The sequence below is a fragment of the Urocitellus parryii genome, chromosome X (genome assembly GCF_045843805.1).
Source record: "Urocitellus parryii isolate mUroPar1 chromosome X, mUroPar1.hap1, whole genome shotgun sequence".
NCBI classification, from domain to species: domain Eukaryota; kingdom Metazoa; phylum Chordata; class Mammalia; order Rodentia; family Sciuridae; genus Urocitellus; species Urocitellus parryii.
The window spans coordinates 50,887,264-50,906,238 of NC_135547.1; the positions used below are offsets into that span (position 1 = coordinate 50,887,264).

An 18,975-nucleotide genomic window follows, 5' to 3' on the forward strand; every position below is an offset into this window, starting at 1 on the left:
ACATAATATGTAAGATGCATTTTCTTTGCCAAATTTTAATGTATAGTTTATATGTGAATACATAATAAGTTAAGGTTGAGAGCAGATTTCTTTAAACATAGAGTTTAAGCAATCAGTTAAAATGTGTATAATTTTATTGTGCTGATAAAATTTTTCATGCTACAGGAGAGTCTGAATTTTCCAAAAACCTTTATATTAATTATGTATTGCATGCAATTCTTTATTGTCCATTTATATTTGGGGATTCATCTTCATGCTGTTTCATTGCTATTTAAAACAATAATTTATTTCACTTTGTATATTTTTCAACTGTAATTTGTAATCCAATGCTATTTTAATCACACAGAAATAGCACTTATAGAATGAATCATCTTGAAATCAGTCATAAATCTGAAATTTTTTTGTAACAAACCTTACCTTTCATCATTAATTTTGACAGAACTACACGAAGAATATGCTTTATTTTTTTGTTATTATTTTAAATGATTTAAAATGTTGCTTTAGACTTTTTAAAGTGAGTTGGAGTATTTCTCTTGTGATCTTATATATTCAGTTCTAATATCCATGATAAATTTTTGGCTATCATTAATGTGATTTTCATTTTGTCTCACCACTTCTTAAAGAATTTTAGATACCAGATACTATTCAGGAACCATAGAACTATAGATATCTAATAGTCATGGGAACTTATTTGTGTTTATGGTGCAAAGTGTTTGAATCATAATTATTTAGAGGTACAGTGCAAAGAGCATTTGAACGTGACTCAGGACACCATAAACTCTAATGCAAGTCTTATACCTAGCTATATGTACATATTTAGCAAAGTTTTTAAACTCACAGAATCTCTACTTTCTTTGTTTCTCATTTTAAAAATTGTGGAAATCATGTCTTTGAAGCATGATAATAGAATTATAATAATAATAAAACCCAACAATAGGGATTCCACCTTCTGGGTCCCCTTCTTCCTCCGGGAGAAGTCTTTTCTTCTGTCCTTTAATAAATTTCTAATTTCTACCCTGAAAAAAAAAAAAAAAAAAAAAAAAAAAAAAAAAAAAACCAACAATAGCTATTATTTTAATATGTACAATATTCTAGACTTGGTAGCTAAATCTATGTATATTTTTAAATCTTACAGCATATTTTGATGTAGATCTATTGTTATTCACGTTTTTTTTCAGAGATGGAAACCAAAGCAATGCAAAGTTAAATAATATAAGAATTCATGCTATAATCTCTAAAGCATAACACCTACTTTAGAATACTATTACTTAGATTCTTTGAAATATCATCAATACACCACTGAGTAATGACAATTGCAATTAAACTCATAATTAAAAATTGGCTTATTTAATAATATATGTTTAGTATCTTCATAATATAGTTGGGCTCAGACTCAGAACTATACTGAAAAACAATAGTATTTAATTTTTGATAACTTTTATATCAATTTTTGTATATACAACTTCCATCTTCAATTCATTTTTGGTACACTTGGTACTTTTTTCTCACATAGTACAGCTTCTTAAGCATATTTCATATAATGAAATTTTATCTTAATAGGAAAAGTCATCTCTGACCCTAATGGTAATATTAAAGTAGGATCATTTCATTCATTCAGATTCACATTGAGGACTGACTGACATCCAGGGATGAAATTAAACAATTTTTCAAAATATGTGTGCTTTTTTCTCTCATGGTAAATTAGATATATGCAGGCAAATGCTTAGAAGTAAGAGTATGATTTCTACTTCAGGATACCTTATTTGTCCCCAAAGAAAAAATTGCAGATATATACTTTCAAACTTATCCAGGGAAAATACACTAGTACCTGCTTTTTAGTAAAAATATATTAAGATACATTGATAAATTGATATTTTATTGTATTTGCTTGCAAGTGCTTTTTTTGTATGTTTGAACATGAGAGCAAGAGTTTTAGATTTGTCCTTACTGCTGTCAATTGAGTTATGGTTTTCAAGCAGTAGAATGTTAACTGGTTTGTCTACCTGAAGTCATTTTTTTTTTGTGCTCTCTATAATAATGTTTAAATTGCCCAAGCTGATTTTTAGCACATTCTTACAGGGTTTTAACAGAAAACCTTTCTCTTTGGCTCTCACTTAACCCTCAAGTGTCCTGTTCTTGAATTACATTCCCATAATTGTTAGTATTCAAGAGTCAGCTGTGATTTTGGTGTTCATTACTTTAGACTTTAAATGTTGAATTTGAGCCAGGGATAACTGTTGAGTAACAAGAGAGAGAGTGTGTGTGTAAGGGGGAGGATTAGGGTGAGGTGAAAAGATGTAAGGAAGACTATGGGAAACTGATTTTTCTTTGGACCAAATGAATCACCTACTTATCTTCATTTGACTACTTAGTTAATAAGAATTTGTGAACACAAACATAATTCATTTTTGTGAAGGATAGATACAGAGTTTTCCATATGTCAATTAGTAAGAAAAATAATGTCTTTTTACAGAGTAGTTTTTACATGACCAGGAGTTAATGAAAATAACATTAATTCCTTCATGCTAATTTTGTATATCCCCAAATTCTCACACCAAGGGACCAAACCAGTATGAGGTTTTGTTAGTTTTATTTTATATTACAAATAGTAGGCTATAAAATATCATATAAAATATTTGTGAAAGGAATTAAGTCTTATAAAATATTAGCACTTAGATATTTTAACATATAAAATTGCTTTCTTCACATAATATATGACAAGTTAATTCTGCCATTTTCATTACATATTATACATTGACAAAAGGAGATGAAAAATGTGCTTCATAATAAAATTATCTTGCCTTCTAATTTTTTCTTTAAAAAGATAAAAGTAAATTTGATATTATTTATCATCCAAAAGTGGACTAGAGGAAAATAATTATCTTTTTGGTATAATGTGAAGTTATTGAAGTTACAAAATGGTTGCAGTACTTAGTAGTATTTTAATTCTGATAAAACATTTGGCATTGCTTTAAACTAGTATATAAAGCGTGAAGATAAAATTTGTTCTTCAAACTTCATGATTTGGACTTACGCTTGTCATCTTTTTTTGTTTCTTCATGTACCTGAAATAAGTGGAATTATAATTAACAGTCAGCTGCTTGTTAGCAAAAGTTTAAATGAAGCATAAACATTGTGTAATTTCTAGATACTTACCTTAAATTAGCTACAAATTAGAATGGTAATGCTCATTTTATAAAGCATAATTTTAATATACATCATTTTCTGCTTTTAATGTTTTGATTGACTCTATTTGGCTGACATGGTAAAAAATGCAAAATATTACATTTGTTCACTTTTTTGCTGGTATCACATTAAAAGCTATTTTTCCCCTTATAAATATCAAGAAAAACTGTGTGGCAGTTTCTCCTATGTCAGAAAAAACATATTTTAAAAACATATCCTCCCATAAAATTTGCTTAAACTATTTATACAGTATTCTTAGTTTTCTTATACAAAAACTCATGTTAATAATATGAGCCTTTAAGTGGAGTTAATAAAGAATTGGCCTTTTTTAAAAATCTAGAATTATGAAGGTATAATACTTGCAGCATGCCAAGATAAAATAGAATAGAGTATATAGTTTAAAAATCTCTGGCCTATTTGCTAACCCATGATAGGCTAAGCACTTTGTTTTCTACAAGAAGTTACCTGTTTTTATTATTTCACTCCCCATATATTAACATTTAGACTCTCCATATTTATTGAAATATCATACATCTTTCATGGCCTAATAGATTAAACTTCAATTATTACCCAGCTGAAGTGCTATCTTGTTCCAAGTGTCAATTTCATGTACAAGATTTCTAGTTCACATATTTTATGTATGACTTTATGCTATTTATATATGTACAACTAGGAAACTAGAGTGGAGACCATTTCTTACACTTGTTTGCAATGTATAGGTACTCAACAAGCATTTATGAAGTGAAAAAAATGTGCTCAGAGTAATTAACTGGTCAATTAACTAGTCAATCATGACTAGCATTACTAGTTATAAAATAAGACCCATTCTATGGAAATTTAGTTATACTTTGCTACTGATATTATTTGTATTACATTTTAGAGTATCAAACACTGTAAATACTAATCATCTTGCATATATTTTGTGAGACTTCCCCCAAATTGGTTGATTATCTTACATTTTTCATTGTTTCAAATATTGTCAATTTTATTTTCTTGTAACTCAGCATTTTTAAAACATTATAAGTAAGCGATTATCAAATCTATACTAAATTGTATATATATATATATATATATATATATATATATATATATATATATATATATATATATATATACAATTGACAGAATATGTGTCCCCTTCCCAATTCTTAAAATATATCTTTCACAATTCTGGAAAATGCCACTCTTTTTTTTTTTTTTTTAGAGAGAGAGAGATTTTTTTTTTTTTTAAGAGAGAGTGAGAGGGCTGGGCATGTGGCTCAGGCAGTAGCGCGCTCACCTCGCATGCGTGCGGCCCGGGTTCGATCCTCAGCACCACATACCAACAAAGATGTTGTGTCCGCCGAGAACTAAATAAAATAAATATTAAAAATTCTCTCTCTCTCTCTCTCCTCTCTCACTCTCTCTTTAAAAAAAAAAAAAGAGAGTGAGAGAGAATTTTTAATATTTATTTTTCATTTCTCGGCAGACACAACATCTTGGTTGGTATGTGGTGCTGAGGATCAAACCAGGGCCGCACGCATGCCAGGCGAGCACGCTACCGCTTGAGCCACATCCCCAGCCAAAAATGCCACTCTTAATTTGTGCTGTTTAACTAAACTAATAGAATATTAAGACTTGTTTAATTGCTACATTTGTTTACATTTTAAAAAGGTTTATCCATATTTTATATTCTTAACATTTGTTCTTATAAAATTAAAACACTAAAACCAAATATAGTTGCAGACAAAGGCAAAACAATAAACAAAAAACAAGAGATCAATTATAATTTGATTTTTTAAAACATATCTATAAATCCAAAAGTAGCAAACCCAACAAACCATCACCAACAACAAATAACCATTTCAAGCATTGCTAAAGGCAGAATTGCCTTCATTCATGAAGAAGTTGTATAATAAATGCTTTTCAAGAATATTTAAAGTTTAATCTTTTCCTTTTTCTTTTGCAGTCTTGGGGATTGAACCCAAGGCCTTCTCATTCTAGGCAAGTGCTCTACCACTGAACCATATCCCTAGTCGTTAAACTTTAAGTAAAAAAATGACAGATTCAGTGCTTATTTATCAATCTAATCTTACCTTTTTTCTTCATTTCGATCCTTTTTGGTAATTATTATTATTTATCTTGCTTTAAAGTTAGTTTCAAATGATAAATCAGCATCCAGAAGAATGTTAATTAATTTTCTGTTTGATTGGAAATAATCATAAAATTAATCACTTTTGGTTTATTATCTGGGCCTACTATGAAGCAGATTTTTTTGTTTGAAATGAACTTTACAAATGGATATTTTTTCCCTAGGATCACACGAAGAATTGATTATTGAAAAGGTAACTTTTTCATTAAGTAAATTGTTGATCTGAGCCAGGAGTATTGAATTTCAGCTTATTTATTACTATTGATTTTGCTCACCATCATCAAGTGGGAATATAATGGAAGCCACATGTGTAATTTTGTATTGCCCAGTGACCACATTTTTAAATGTAAAAAGAATTAGATGATATTAAGTTCAATAAAATATTTTATTATATATAATATATCTAGAATATTACCATTCCAACATGCAATTAATATATAAAATTGTTAAAGATAGTTTTCTAGTCTTTTACATAGTGAGTCTTGAAATGTGGTATGTATTTTACACATAATAACACATCTTAATTCCAGCTATTCATATGTTATGTTCTCAAGCAGCTATATATGACCAATGGTTACTGTATTAGCTTTTGATTCTTTTCAATTATTAAGGATCAACTGTTGGGTTTGAATTTGTTATACATTGCTTTGATATTATACCTGGAAGAAGAAACAAACAAATGAAACCTTGAAATCCTTGAATTTATGCTTGCCCATCAACATTCCCCTTTCTGGCTTATCATAGTTGCAAGAAAAAAAAAAAAAACATTTCAAAAAAGTGCTAGGTTTCAATCTAGGGTCTCACACATGCATATTCTACCACTGAACTACATCCCCAGTAAACTCTGGTTTGTTTTTCCTTACCATGAATGATGGTAGAAAGAAATATTGAATGTGAAGGAGAAAGGGCTGCATAGATCAAAGTTGACACTTTCAATTGCAGACTTTGTGTTATATCTTTGAGGCTCTTAAGAACCTCAATTCATTTATTTTGCTCTCTTTGAAATACTTGAATAGATTACAAGAGGAGCCCTGGGTAAAGAACTCTGATTGGCACTAGTTAATCTGGAGGTTACAGAAGCATGTATTTTAGAAAGTATACTGTCTAGTGTTTTATAATAGCTGATTTGTATCATTACCAGAATTTGGAGCCAGAAGTCTTTAAAATTTCCTCCTATTCATATAAAATGTTACATTTCAATGTTAATATATTATTATATAATTTAACAAATCAACATGAGTGTTAAGGACATGAATTTCTGGGAATGTTAAATAAAAGCCTATATCTTAAACAAATCTAATTATATAATTACATATCTATGTAGTGTTCATGGTGATCATGTTCACAGGATGTATTTAGTAGACTTACTAATTATGGTATTAAATAATGCTGTGTGTAAGTGATAGATTAAGGTATTTATTTCTTCTCTTAATAATCACTTATTAATGGTCCAAAATATCAACAAACTAAAACAGAAAATACCCTGCAAAGTGATGAAATGCAATTATTTTTATTAGGTTCACATTCAAGAAAATTGATAATGCTTTATATTCTTAAATACAATCAAATCTAATTATAACATTGCTAATTGAGAAAAATGGAGAAGACAGGATTTAACTATTATTCAGATCCCAGTGAGATTTATAAAATACATTTTAACAGTTTGCTTCTTGGAGAAAGCAGCTGTTGAGTGCTTTACACAGTGCTTTACACAGTGAATTTACACCAGATTAACAAAGTTATATTTTCTTTGCAGTCACTATTTGTTGCTGTGCTCCAAATTTAATAAACTAGAAGGTGAGAAGGAAAAAATGGGGAAGTTTATAGAACTTGTATTAAAAATTATCAAATTATATTTACTTGTGCCTTATTAAGCTTACTGTAACATAACATACATAAAATGTTAACAATGAGAATATTGCTGAGCATGTAGCTTAGAGGTAAAACATATGCCTAGCATGTGTGGAGCCCTGAGTTCAATCCCCAGTGTGATGGGGGAAAAAAAGAAGACTTTGTAAAATAAGAAAAAGGGGAGCTATTCCTGTCAGTGAATATCAGAATATGTAAACCTACGACAATAAAAACAAGTTGATGTATGTCATCTATAAGGAAACTGAGAAATCAATGTGGTAAAATTGAACTGAAGCCCAACATAAAACTTACATGAATTTGACATATAATTTAAAAATAATCTAAACTTGAAATAATCTTATGAATTACTAAGTAGCATTGTGAAAATTGACAAGATATTTTTAAAAGATAATCACTATAAAACACAGGTCTAAGAAAATTAAATTTAAAAGCTGACTAAGACCTCAGGCCATAAAATTTAGAAGAAATACTAACCAATGAAAGGATGGTGAATTATTTAAATTTTATGAGTATCTGTAAAGTTAATGTCAAAATTGTTCTAGAATAGATCTAAAATAGTTTGTTGAGTTGAATTACTGAAATTAGTTCTCATGGTGATGATACAAAAATTATTGTTAATTTTGGTATTTTTGCCAAAAGTTTCGATTTTAGAGTAGTTTTGTTGTCATTAATTTAGATAAAGCTCTTGAAAGACTATAAAAGTTAGGATATTCTAAACCAAGTAATAATTATTCTCTTTTCACTTTTATGAATATTTATGTTAATAATAATTAACTTTCAATGAGCAGGTATAAAACATTCCTCATTTTTCACATTTCAAAGCATCAACAGATGTATGTAGGCACTTTGAAACATCAGGCTATTTTTAAATAAATGTTTACATGATCTCTTCAAACACTATTTGATCAAATTTGTTAGAATTTGTAGATGTAGGCTTTTTGTTCTCTTAGTATTAATGAACCTTGAATGCAAAACATTTCCTAGAATCTCTGCACAGTCCTCCTTATTTCTCCCTTCCATTCCCTCTTATAATATGTTTGATATATTATAACCATGTCTCAGGATAACATAAAGATGAATCTTGAATGTGATTTCTAGTAAAATTGTATAATAATTTTAGACATTCACTCGATACATTCAGAGGGACAGAAGGTATAAAAGCAAGAATCTGGCTGAGTGAACCATTTTGAGAATGCACTCTTGCGTGCCTGCTTTCAACATACCATATATACAAACAGAGATTTGATAAATTGTGGAATAAAGGTGTATTAAGAATTGTAATGCAAAAAAATTATGAATGTAATGCACTCCATTATTGTCATGTATGTAAGAAATAATAAAAAGTATATGAATAACTCCTTCATGAAAATTGTAATATTACAATTTTAATCACAACTGCTTTTTAATAATAAACACATTCTTCCACATTTTTACTTTTTTAAATTTTTATTTGTTCTATTTAATTATACATGACAGCAGAATGCATTTTGATTCATTGCACAAATGGAGCACAAGTTTTCATTTCTCTGGTTGTACATGATGTAGAGTCCCACCATATATGCAATCATACATGTACCTAGAGTAATGATGTCCATCTTATTTTACCTGAGTCTCCTAAAATCATCAGGATTTTTTTTAAAACTGCTTAATTTCATAATCTAATTGTTCAAGTGTACAGTCATTTGCTTTCTTTAGTCATTTTTAACTGCTCTAATTCATTTTTTGAGGTTTGTGTTACGATTCTCCTAAACTTAATATTTTCCTGTAGCAAATGCTCAAAAAAAGCAGCATAGCTATAAACAGTAAATACTACCAAGGCTTTTATTTATTTCTTTTAGGTTTATATGCAAGAACTTCAAATTTTCATTTCATTTATGCTAATATTATAATAATGATTCTTATTTACAATCTGATAGTAATTCAAAATGAGCACTATATAACAAATACTTGCTTTTTTCCTGAAGTTTACTTAACAAATATGTCCAATTAATTGAGATAAGTAATATTTGTAAAGATCCTTTAATGGCTACTCTGAGACACTTTTCTACTAGAGCATTAACAAATCCTATTTTTAAGGATTTGCTACAATGTTGTAAAATTTAATAGCACTGCTAGTTACAATTTATTCAAACTTTCTGTGTTTTCACTGGAATATAACAGTATAAATGTTTTCTCTTTGAACGTGTATAGAGCAGGAATACTATAATACTTTGATTCATTGTGTTTATTGAGATATAATTCACACACCATACAATTACCCTTTGTAAATATAAAATTCTATGTTTTTATTAATATATTCACAAATTTATGTGACTTTTACAGACCACTGTAGGATATACCAGACCTTGTTTATCTTTTGTTTATCTGCATATCAGTTAATACATTTGGTCATTTCTACCTTTTGACTACTGTAAGAGTGCTATAAACTTTCTTATACAAATATATATATATATATATATATATATATATATATATATATATATATATAAATAATATCAATTTCCATGGGTGTACATATACATATATGTGTATGTATATATGCATATATATATATATGTGTGTGTGTGTGTATGTGTGTATATATATATACACACACATACACACACACACATATCAATTTCCATGGGTGTAAACGTTAATATTTTCAGAAATAGTCAACCTTTCAAGTTACTGCATTATTATACATTCCCATCAGCACTGCATCAGGTTTCCAGTATCTCTACACTTCCATCAATACTTGCTGATATCTGTCTTTTTAATTGCAGCCATCCTAGTAGATATGAAATATTATATCATTTTCATTTGATTTACATTTCTCTAATTAAGAATGTTGAACAGCTTTAAATGTTCTTATTGGCCACTTTTATATGATCTTTGGAGAAAAGTCTATTTAAATAATTTGCTAAGTTCTATTTAGGTTTTTTGTCTTTTTATTATTGAGTTGTAGAATTTTTTGTACATTCTACATACCAGTTCCTTATGATATATATGATCTACAAACAATTCCTCTCATTCTATACATTGTCTTTTCATCTTATTGATAATGTTGTTTGAAGCACAAAAGGTTTTATATTTTTATGAAGCCTGATTCATACATTTTAAATTGTTTTTATTCTTTAGTTTTCATATCAAGAAATAACTGTCTAATGCAAGGTCTTCAAGATTCACACTCATACCTTTTCTCTAAGAATTTTTATTTTTTGCTCTTATTCTTGGGGCTTTTATCAATTTTAAGTTCATTATTTATGTGGTGTAAGATTAGAGTCCATCTGCATTGTTTCTGCATCTATTTAGTTGTGACTTTTCTTCCTTTCTCTTCTCTGGAAGGACCTCTCTGACTAGGTTAGGCCCATGGATATATTATGCGATAAATTTCTTAATTAAAGTAATCTGATTAATAATATGAATTCCAGAAATCTTAAATTTGCCTCACCATGTAACAACTTATTTAAACCCAATGCCTCACACACGCCGTACATGCCACCAAGTTACAGCCCCAAGCCTTCAATATAATTTTTTTGGCATGGGAGTTCCAGGGATTGAACTCAGGGGTACTCAGCCACTAAGCCACATTCTCAGCCCTATTATGTATTTTATTTAGAGACAGAGTCTCACTGAGTTGTTTAGTCTTTTGCTGAGGCTGGCTTTGAACTCGGTCTTCCTGCCTTAGCCTCTCAAACAGCTGGAATTACAAGCATGCACCACCTTGCCCGATTTCAGTCTGATTTTTAATAATAAAAAATAAGTATCATTTTCACAATCAGGCAATAATATTTGCAATTTACATCCATGTGTAGTCTGTCGGATTTATATATCTAACGTTAATTTAAGATTAAACATAGTGTAAGAACAAATAACCAAGGTGGGATCAGACCTCAAAGGATGCAGGGACACCATTTATAAAGTGTGGAGTCAATCAGTCAGGCACTGGAAGTTCACATTTTCAGGGTAGAAATTGGTGGCTGGTTACAGAAGGGGTCTGTTCATTATAGGTTACCAGGAAGGTGAATTAATCATTGGAGACTTAAGTAGAACATGTTGCTTTGGGCAGTCAGGAAAAAAGATGTGAAAATCCAAAACTCATTGTTACTGGGAAGGAATGAAAATCCAGAGCCTGCCAGAGCTCATTGTTTATCTTCTTGCTCTGGGATCCATCATACCCAAGCTCACTGTTTGCTTTTTTCCACCAGGAATTATGGGCCCTGGGAAAGGGTGACAGTGCTTAAGTATTTTCCTTCCCCATTCAGGATCCATTGTCCTGGAAAGGGATGAATGGTTTGACTTCTTCCCCCCTCCCTCTTCCAGGATTACACACACATAATTTATTTTTTTTCTTTTTATCCTTCAAAAATAATCAGGTTACATATTGAATTCCCTAAAGTTTTATAACACATAACTAATCTCAAATTAAATGAATAATCTGGTTTTGTGGGGTTTTTACATGACACTCTGATAATCTAGATTTGTTTTCTTAAATTGTAATTGGAAAAATTTATAAAAAATTAACAAAGAAACATGAATTACCATAATTTTATGAAGACAAAGAGAATTTTTACAATTTTAGAAAATGGTTTGACATTTCTTATAGCCAAATAATTTATTACCTTTTACACAGATTACAGTCAGAGGTAGTGAAGGACTGCTAGAAAAGTGGTATTTTCAACATGCTTTGGAATTTGAATTATTCCTTAAAGACAGAGTTCTTTCAGTGAGTGATATGGCTGTGTTGCCAGTTGGTCAACAAATTGCCTCAGCCCTTTCACATGTGATGCAGGTATTGTTTTTTAATGGTCACTATGCACATAAATAATTTTGCATTGAAAGTGTGGTCAGAGTACTTAAATAGAAAGTAGCTTTTCAAGATCTTATCTGAAACTATAACTTTAACTATATACCCCATTCAGATTAAATCATTCTTTCTGATAATGTTTTTTCTCTGTTTCAGAACTCAATTTATGATTAGGTTTTAGACTTAGGACTATGATCCACTTTGAGAGCATTTTGAATATGGCATGAGGTAGGGGTCCATTTGCATTCCTTTTCTTGTGTGATTGTCTCAGCAGAATTTGTTGTAAAGACTGTTCATTATTCCAATTGAATTATATAGAAATAAAATTATATTTTAAATATATTTATAAATTAATTAAGCTTAAAATTTCTAGAATTCTACCTCAACATTTGTTATTACATGGTTTTACACATTTGAAACTTATACTATTGGATGCAAATAGTGTTAAAAACAATCAGGACAGAACAATTATCTTGCCTGGTATTCTGGGGCATTAGGCAGGGGAAAACGCAGTGACTATCAGTGACATATTCATAAGACCTCCAATAGTAATATGAAGAGAAAGTGAATACACCCCATGACCTAACCAATATAAAATTAGGAATTTTGTTTATTTTCTTTCATTCTATTCTTTACTTTCTGATCAGAATTCTTCACATATTCAACTTTTGATATAATACTGTAGTGCCTAATATTTCTAACTCCTTTTATCTGTCAGGTACATTGTTATACATAGTTCCATGTTATGAATACATGGATATAATACATTTGGAAGTGTAAAGTAGTAGATATTAAGAATTTAACAGAGAAAGACATATTACTTTTTAGTTTTCAGAATATTAACCATATCTAAGCAATAAAAATACAATAATTATATAACTTAAACCAGTTAATGGCAATAATAATCTATAGATAATGCTATACATTCTTTGTCTTGGGAATGAATCACTCTATGCTTCCAGTTTTTAAGTAGCAATCTCATAGTTCAAAATCAGTCTACTTTATTAGAACTCCCCTTCCTATTCAATGATACCCTTTCCAAAAGATACAGTAAATGATAGAATGTAAATATTGTGGTAATTTGCAAAGCAATTTTTTTTTCTAAGACTGTTTTTAGCCCCACCCCCCTTTCCTCCTGACCTGCAGGAGAGATGGGGAAAGCATGCCCGCCAGACCAGGAAGAGCCAAGAAAGGCAAAGGTCGACTGGCCGCCTGCACCCAGCCCTCCCTCGCAGGAGGACAATCAGACACACCAGGGGGACCAATCAAAGCAGGATCTCAGTTTATTGAGAAAACAAACACAGCTAATATAATGTACAGGAGCCAATCAGGATAAAGGTCAGCAGGGTGGGGAGAATTCACGTGTACACCTATCCTACAGGCAGTAATGGGAGACACGAGCTGTCCACGAGGGCAGAAGGGTTCTGAGCCTATCCTCTGATTTTTCGTCACCACCCACAGCACTGCCTCCTGGCTGATTCCAGGAGCCATCTTAGCCACACGTGGCCCCAGCACCAGGAAGAGGGTAGCAAGTTAGCAAGTTAGATTTCCTCTTTTCTGATGCAACATGCCCCACATGTTACATCATGCCCTACATAGGACAAATAAAATTCACCTGATGATTTTTCACTTAAGTTTAAAATGATTAAAAGAAAAAATTTATTCTATGCTTTATCACACAGAATAAGAACTATCTTTGCATAAAAAAACTTATACATGCAATGTTTCATTTTACCATTGCTTATAGCTTCAGAAAAAAAACAGATTGAGTTATTTTTACTGTTTCTAATTTACAGTTTTGTGTAAATTCATATGCCAAGTATCTATGGAAATTCTGAGTCAGAGTTAGATGAGTGGGTTAGATGACTATACTACTGTGAAGTTATAGCACATGTGGGTGTGAACTTGGAATGTGTTCTGAGCTTAAAGTAGAATTACAGCACTTTGGACATAATGAGAGTAACTGAAACAAATCTCTTTCAGGAACTGCAGTAAAAATTTGAGTAGGTAAAGGGATGAGGAGGTGGGGAGCCTATAGTAAGAAAACTATTATATAGTTGGAATCATTTCTGTGTTGTCATCAGAGGTTATCCCTCACATTAAAACTTTAATTTGGAGGGTATGGGGGTAGGAAAGTGTTATGCTTGAATTCGGGACCCCCAAAGACCACCAGAGACCCAAGATCGATGCAAGCAGCAAAGAGGTGTTTATTGCGAGCTAGCTCGGTCCTCTGCACGCACACACAGCAACTGGTGACGCTGAGAGGCCCCGAGCCCAGGGTTTGCAGCAGTTTTATACATTCTTTGGAGAGGGCAGGGACTTCACATACATCATAGCAAATCATCACACACGGCGGGAAAATCAAATAACAACTCTAAAACATGATTATTAGCACATTCACTGGCGGGAACAAGTTGGGTAGGGGTGATTGGTCAGTACAAAAGGGGTATTCATTTGAACTGATTGGTTTAAGCCAAGAGGGGTGTACGTGCTGAACTACATGGTTTCCCAACTTGTTATCAACCACCATAAACTACTGGGAGGGTCATCTGGCATCCCAGGTATTTCCCTGTCTCATGCTGATTGGTGGCTGCTAGGGGGCTGCTATGGATCCCCACCTAGCCTGACTGAGTCAGGGACACATGGTGTAGCAGATCTCTCCTGTTATTTGTAGATAAAACAACTTAGCAGGGTGAGAATGTGCCTAGGAGTGCTCTGTGGGTTTTTCCAAGGACAAAGGCATGTCCCTTCCTTGGACAGGCTTTGCTCTGAGATAGAGGCTGGGTTTTCAAAAGATGGTGGAATGAGATGGACATTGCTACCCTAGGTACATGTATGTCTGCACATATGGTACAACGCTACATCACATACAACCATAGAAATGTAAAATTGTGCTGCAATTGTGTACAATGAGTCAAAATGCATTCTGCTGTTACATATACCTAATTTTTAAAAAACTAACCTACCCTACTAGCTCCTGATCTCAAACTTCAAGCCTATATAACTCTGACATAATAAATTTCTGTTGTTGAAGAAAAAAAAAACTTTAATTTGATGGTTTTGTTTTAATTTTTAATCTTTATTTGCATTTTTACTTTTTTACTTTTTATTTTTATTTTAAAAGAACATAAAATATAAAATTGTATACATTAACAATTTCCAAAGTGATTTTATACATGAATATATTGTACACTGTTTAAATCAGGTTAAATATATTTATCTCTTAAATCATTTATTATTTTGTTGTGGTAAAAACTATCAAAATCCTTTCTTCTAGCTTTATGAAATGTACAGTACATAATTTATATCTATAGTCATCACACTCTGTAATAGCACACTGGAAATTCTTGCTCTTATCTAACTCTAGTGTTCATTGATCAACTTTTTCCCATCTATCCTCAACCCTCATTTTTCCCAGAATTTGGTAAACATTATTCTATTCTCAATTTCTATGAAACCAAATTTCTAATTTCCACATATGAAGGAGGTGAGATTGTAACTGTGTTTCTATACCTCATTTATTTCACTTAAATATAATGGTCTTGGTCTTATACTTCCATCCATTCTGTCTCAAATAATAGGATTTTATTATTTGTATGGTTAAATAGTTTTCCATTTTGTAAATGTGCCATATTTTCTTTATTCGTTCATCTGTCTTTGGCTATTGTGAATAAGACTGCAATTTTAACATGGAAGTGCAGATGTCACTTCAATATGCTGACTTTTTCTCCTTCAGAAATATATCTAATTATAGAATTTTTAGATAATATGGTTGTCCAATTTTTAAGAATTTGAGGAAAGCCCATACTGTTTTATCTAATTTCTGTACTAATTTACATTCCCACTAACAATGTAAAGGTGTTCCCTTTTCTCCACATCCTTGACACACTTGTTAGCATTAGTTTATTTTTTTTTTAATTTTTTTTAGTTGTAGATAAACACAATATCTTTATTTCATTTATTTTATTTTATTGTGGTACTGAAGATTGAACCCAGTGCCTCACATGTGCTAGGCAAGTGCTCTACCACTTAGTTACAACCCCAGCCCCTTTTAATATTAGTCATTCTTACCAGGGTAAGATAATAATCATTATGGTTCTTGTTTTGCATTTCCCTGATGATTAGTGATATTGAGCATTTCTTCAGTCATCTGTTGGCTATTTCTATGCCTTCTTTTGATAAATGACTATTTAGTTCTATTGCCCACTTTTAAATCAGGTATTATTATTATTATTAATATTGCTATTGAGTTTTTGGAGACCTTTATATATTCTGCATATCAACCCCTTGTCAGATATATACACTGCAGAGAGTTTCTCCCATGCTTAAGTTGTCTAATCATGGTTTTCTTTGCCGTGTAGAAGCATTTTAGTTGGATATAATGCCATTTGCCATTTTTTTTTGTTTGTTTCCTGTGCTTTTGGGTTTTTTTCAAAATACCCTGACCCATTCCAAAATCCTGAAGAATTTCACCTATGTTTTCTTTTGGCTGTTTTATAATTTTAGGAACCACAATTAAATCTTTAATTTAAGAGAGAGAGAGAGAGAGAGAGAGAGAGAGAGAGAGAGAGAGAATTTTTAATATTTATTTTTTAGTTCTCGGCGGACACAACATCTTTGTTGGTATGTGGTGCTGAGGATCGAACCCGGGCTGCACGCATGCCAGGTGAGGGCGCTACCACTTGAGCCACATCCCCAGCCCTCTTTAATGTATTTTGAGTTGATCTTTGGTGAGAGTTAGGGATCTATTGTCATTCTTCCGCATATGGATATGTAATTTTCCCAAAATCTTTTATTAAAGTGAATGTCCATTGCCAAAGAATGTTCTTAACATTTTTCTCAAAAATTATTGGGGTGTAGATGCTTGTGTGTACTTCTAGACTCTCTATTCTGTTTCATTGGTCTGTTTTTATCACAATACCAGGCTGCTATGGTTATTATAGGTAAGTAGCATGTTTTGGACCCAGGTAGCATAATATCTCCTGGTTTATTTATTTTGCTCAAAATGGCTCCAGTTATTCAAGGTTTTTTTATTGTTTTATATAACTTTTATCATTTTCCCTAGTTTTGTGAAGGATGCCATTGCTATATGTTAGGATTTACATGGAATTTGTAAGTTGCTTTGGGCAGTGTTGACATTTTAGCAGTGTTACTTCTTTCAGCCCATGAACACAGAATCTTTTACAAATTTTGTGTCCTATTCAATTTCTTTCACTAGGCCTTTCTAATTTTCATTGTAGAGATTTTTCACTTCTTTGGTTAAATTTATTCCAAAGTATTTTTAATTGTTATTATAAATGAGCTCGTTTTTTATTTGCATTTCAGAAAAGTTGCTATTGACATATAGCAATACTATTGATTTTTTAAAAAATATTTATTTTTTAGTTGTAGTTGGACACAATACCCTTATTTTATTTACCCATTTTTATGTGGTGCTCAGGATCGAACCCAGGGCCTCACATATGCAAGGCGAGCGCTCTGCCGCTGAGCCCCAGCCCCAGCCCCAATACTATTGATTTTTGAATGTTGACTTTGTGTTCTGCAAGTTTGCTGAATTGTTTATTAGTTCTAATATTTTTTGTTGGAGTTTTGGGAGATTTTTATACAGAAGATCATGTCATCTGGAAACAATGTCAATTCAGTTCCATCCTTTCCAGTTTATTTGTTCTTTCTTTCTTTCTTTTACATGATTGCTCTGGCTAGGACTTCCTTCCAGCTGGGAAAGTGGTAAAAGTGGAATCTTTTTCTTCTTCCTAATCTTAAAGGCTTTCAGCTTTTCACCCTTCAATATGTTAGCTTAGTGGTAAAGTGCTTGCCTAGCATGTATGAGGCACTGGGCACGATTCTCAGCACCATGTATAAATAAATTAATTAATTAAATATGGTCCATCAACAACTAAACAATATACACACACACACACACACACACACACATATATATATATATATATATATATATATATATATATATTAAAAATGAATATATTATTGATCAATGAGATCTTAACCTATAGATGATTTAGAATAAGATTCAGAATTTTTTAGTCAAATGCTGCTCACAATTTACAATAGTGTATTTTGATATAATCCTCTTTCATTTTATCAGAATATGATTCTATACACATTTTATTCATTTTACTTTTCATTTATTCATTTTTCTTTCACACAGTAACATGAACTTTAAACTCTTTTTACTTAAATTTAGACTTACATTGAAGCACAGTGTTTAGTTAGCTTTTTTGCTGTTGTGACTAAATGATTTGACCAGAACAATTTTAGAGGATGAAAATTTATTTAGGAGCTCATCGTTTCAGAGGTTTAAGTCCTTTGAAGGCTGGCTCCGTTCATCAGTGCTCTAGGTGAGGGAGAACATTATGGTGGAAGAGTGTGGCAGAGGGAAGTTGGTCACATGGTGATCACAAAGGAGACAGAGAGAGAGAGAGAGAGAGAGAGAGAGAGAGAGACTCCATTTGCTAGATAACAAATATATAACCCAAAGCCATGCCTCAATTCCCACCTCTCCAGACATACCCTACAACTTCAATTACCACTCAGTTAATCCCTACCAGGGGATTAATTCACTGATTGAGTTAATGCTCTCATAACCCAATAATTTCTCCTCTGAACCTTCTTGCATTGTCTCACATGTGAGCTTTTGGGGGATACCTCACATCTAAACCATAACACACAGCTTTTAACTTAAGAGGGTTTTATTCCATATAATGCTAATTTCATTTAGTGTTTAGAAGCTGAAGTCATGGAGTCTTTCTCCATCCCTTTATTGAAATTTATTGCTTTTCTTTTTGGGGGGTCTTTTTTGTTTGTTTGTTTGTTTTTAAGTATTGTGGATGGAACCTAAAAAACCATAGGTTCTCTTTACTTGTCTTTTTATAAAGCTTACTGGCTATGTAGATAATCATCCCTTAACAACATATTTTTTTTTCAATTACAGCATTATATAAGTCATGATCCATTTAAATATTGTTCCATTTATACA

General features: G+C 31.5%; 1 protein-coding gene across 7 annotated transcripts in view; it reads left to right on the forward strand.

The window, feature by feature from the left end:
• The window catches only part of Pcdh11x (protocadherin 11 X-linked), a 662,237-nt gene that overhangs the window by 549,430 nt on the left and 93,832 nt on the right, over positions 1–18,975 (forward strand). The window lies entirely within an intron of this gene.